This window comes from Nerophis ophidion, linkage group LG23 (genome assembly GCF_033978795.1).
Source record: "Nerophis ophidion isolate RoL-2023_Sa linkage group LG23, RoL_Noph_v1.0, whole genome shotgun sequence".
Classification (NCBI taxonomy): domain Eukaryota; kingdom Metazoa; phylum Chordata; class Actinopteri; order Syngnathiformes; family Syngnathidae; genus Nerophis; species Nerophis ophidion.
Window position 1 is genome coordinate 40,608,625 of NC_084633.1, and position 4,155 is coordinate 40,612,779.

General features: G+C 53.1%; 1 protein-coding gene across 4 annotated transcripts in view; it reads left to right on the forward strand.

Moving 5' to 3' along the window:
• LOC133541283 (MICAL-like protein 1) overlaps nucleotides 1-4,155 on the forward strand; it is a 249,806-nt gene that overhangs the window by 198,937 nt on the left and 46,714 nt on the right. The window lies entirely within an intron of this gene.

Below are 4,155 nucleotides of genomic sequence, written 5' to 3' on the forward strand. Positions count from 1 at the left end.
AAAAAAAACTTATAGTACAGAATAATGAAGTACTTTAGAACAGAAAATACTGAACTTGTTAGGCCTCAGACTACATTGGGGACATACAGTATTTCTCCTTTAAAGGTAAAGTTTTGCTCTATATTTGTTCATACCTTTGTTTATGTTACTCTTTTCGTCCTTTTTCTACCGCTTGTTCCTCTCGGGGCCACAGGGGTGCTGGAGCCTACCTCAGTCGCCACCGCATCACAGAGCCAACACAGACAGATAACATTCACACTCACATTCACACCATGAACTGATTAACGTGGCCGACTTAAACAAGTTGAAAAACATATTCGGGTGTTACCCTTTAGTGGTCAATTGTAGGGAATATGACAGCACGGTGGATCAGGGGTTAGTGCATGTGCCTCACAATACTAAGGTCATGAGTAGTCCTGAGTTAAATCCCGGGCTCAAGGTCTTTCTATGTGGAGTTTGTATGTTCTCCCCGTGACTGCGTGGGTTCTCTGTGGCTTCCTCTCACCTCCAAAGACATGCACCTGGGGATAGGCCCCTCCCACCTCCAAAGACATGCATCTGGGAATAGGCTCCTCCCACCTCCAAAGACATGCATCTGGGAATAGGCTCCTCCCACCTCCAAAGACATGCACCTGGGAATAGGTTCCTCCCACCACCAAAGACATGCACCTGGGGATAGGCCCCTCTCACCTCCAAAGACATGCACCTGGGGATAGGCTCCTCCCACCTCCAAAGACATGGACCTGGGGATAGGCTCCTCCCACTTCCAAAGACATGCATCTGGGGATAGGCCCCTCTCACCTCCAAAGACATGCACCTGGAGATAGGCCCCTCCCCCCTCCAAAGACATGCACCTGGGGATAGGCCCCTCTCACCTCCAAAGACATGCACCTGGGAATAGGCCCCTCCCACCTCCAAAGACATGCACCTAGGGATAGGCCCCTCCCACCTCCAAAGACATGCACCTGGGGATAGGCCCCTCTCACCTCCAAAGACATGCACCTGGGGATAGGCTCCTCCCACCTCCAAAGACATGGACCTGGGGATAGGCTCCTCCCACTTCCAAAGACATGCACCTGGGGATAGGCCCCTCTCACCTCCAAAGACATGCACCTGGAGATAGGCCCCTCCCCCCTCCAAAGACATGCACCTGGGGATAGGCTCCTCCCACTTCCAAAGACATGCATCTGGGAATAGGCTCCTCCCACTTCCAAAGACATGCATCTGGGGATAGGCCCCTCCCACCTCCAAAGACATGCACCTGGGAAGAGGCCCCTCCCACCTCCAAAGACATGCACCTGGAAAGAGGCCCCTCCCATCTCCAAAGACATGCACCTGGGGATAGGCTCCTCCCACCTCCAAAGACATGCACCTGGGGATAGGCTCCTCCCACCTCCAAAGACATGCACCTGGAAAGAGGCCCCTCCCACCTCCAAAGACATGCACCTGGGAATAGGCCCGTCCCACCTCCAAAGACATGCACCTGGGGATAGGCTCCTCCCACCTCCAAAGACATGCACCTGGGGAATTAAAACAAGGACCTTCTCGCTGTGGGGTACAACTGCTAACCACTGCACCACCGTGCTAACCCTATTTAATTTTTTGCATGACAAAAATGTTCTGTAGATTTTATTATTGTATTGAACATTGGTCGATAGTAAAACATGGTTCTTCTCTTCTCCATTTTGTTGTTTTTTTTCTTCATTATTTTTGTATTGGTGTACATATATTGTATATTTCTGTTGTTCTGTTCAATTAAACATTTTACATTATAAAATAGTTTTTGTCACTGTTGAAAAAGTTTCAGTCAATAAAGTTGTGGGAGAAAACTATTTACTGAATATTTTCTGCCATCTAAAATTTGTATAGGGTAATATTTAATTAGTTGTTTCAATTATTTTTTTTCTCTTGATTCATTTATTGTAAATGTTTTTTACATCGTCAATCAAGTTAACACGGTCCAAAGCCTAGTTAAAGTAGCAATGATTGTCACACACACACTAGTAGTGGCGAAATTATTCTCTGCATTTGACCTACTACCCTTGATGACCCTGGGAGGTGAGGGGAGCAGTGAGCAACAGCGGTGGACGCGCCCGGGAATCATTTTTGGTGATTTAACCCCCAATTCCAACCCATCCATCCATTTCCTACCGCTTATTCCCTTTTAAGGTGGCCGCTGGCGCCTATCTCAGCTACAACAGGGCGGTAGGCGGCGTACACCCTGGACAAGTCGCCACCTCATCACAGGGCCAACACAGAAAGACAGACAACATTCACACTCACATTCACACACTAGGGACCATTTAGTGTTGTCAATCAACCTATCCCCAGGTGCATGTCTTTGGAGGTGGGAGGGGCCTATCCCCAGGTGCATGTCTTTGGAGGTGGGAGGGGCCTATCCCCTGGTGCATGTCTTTGGAGGTGGGAGGGGCCTATCCCCAGGTGCATGTCTTTGGAGGTGGGAGGGGCCTATCCCCAGGTTCATGTCTTTGGAGGTGGGAGGGGCCTATCCCCAGGTTCATGTCTTTGGAGGTGGGAGGGGCCTATCCCCAGGTGCATGTCTTTGGAGGTGGGACGGGCCTATCCCCAGGTGCATGTCTTTGGAGGTGGGAGGGGCCTATCCCCATGTGCATGTCTTTGAAGGTGGGAGGGGCCTATCCCAGGTACATGTTTTTGGAGGTGGGAGGGGCCTATCCCCAGGTGCATGTCTTAGGAGGTGGGAGGGGCCTATCCCCAGGTGCATGTCTTGGAGGTGAGAGGGGCCTATCCCCAGGTGCATGTCTTTGGAGGTGGGAGGGGTCTATCCCCAGGTGCATGTCTTTGGAGGTGGGAGGGGCCTATCCCCAGGTGCATGTTTTTGGAGGTGGGAGGGGCCTATCCCCATGTGCATGTCTTTGAAGGTGGGAGGGGCCTATCCCAGGTACATGTTTTTGGAGGTGGGAGGGGCCTATCCCCAGGTGCATGTCTTAGGAGGTGGGAGGGGCCTATCCCCAGGTGCATGTCTTGGAGGTGAGAGGGGCCTATCCCCAGGTGCATGTCTTTGGAGGTGGGAGGGGTCTATCCCCAGGTGCATGTCTTTGGAGGTGGGTGGGGCCTATCCCCAGGTACATGTCTTTGGAGGTGGGAGGGGCCTATCCCAAGGTGCATGTCTTTGGAGGTGGGAGGGGCCTATCCCCAGGTGCATGTCTTTGGAGGTGGGAGGGGCCTATCCCCAGGTGCATGTCTTTGGAGGTGGGAGGGACCTATCCCCAGGTGCATGTCTTTGGAAGTGGGAGGGGCCTATCCCCAGGTACATGTCTTTGGAGGTGGGAGGGGCCTACCCCAGGTGCATGTCTTTGGAGGTGGGAGGGGCCTAACCCCAGGTGCATGTCTTTGGAGGTGGGAGGGGCCTAACCCCAGGTGCATGTCTTTGGAGGTGGGAGGGGCCTAACCCCAGGTGCATGTCTTTGGAGGTGGGAGGAAGCCGGAGTACCCGGAGGGGAACCCACGCGTTCACGGGGAGAACATGCAAACTCCACACAGAAAGATCCCTAGCCCGGGTTTGAACCCAGGACTACTCAGGACCTTCGTATTGTGAGGCAGACGCACTAACCCCTCTTCCACCGTGAAGCCCCCAATTCCAACCCTTGATGGTAAATATACTCGAATTTATTTGCGGAAATCCCGCATGTGCACCTCACGTTGTGAACAATCCATCACGGCCGCGTTGTTGCAAAGAAACGATTAATGAAGATGGAGTTGAAGTTGAGTCTGGCAGGAGGAGCCACTTTGTCCTCCATGTGCTTGGTGGCGACTTGAGCCGCGCCCCCTGCAAAGCCACCCACTGCGCCCCCGATGACACTGAAGAGAACCATGCCCCCCGGCCCCTCTATCGAGCCAACAAGCGCCCCCATGACAGCGCCCACCACCACGCCCGTGCCCACCCCTCTGACCAGCGATGTTCTCAGCCAGCCGTTGTCCACCTCCGCCTTGGCCCGGATGTCGGCGCTGACGCTGGCCGTGTGGGCGTCTTTCTGGCGGTACAGTTCATCCGACAAGTACTTCTTCTCCAACTCGCTCCACACCTTCTCGTTATCTGCCGTCATCTTCTTCATCAACCTTTTCTCCTCCTCCTTCACGCTGCGCTCGGCTTTCTGGAAGGTCCTGCTGGAGAAG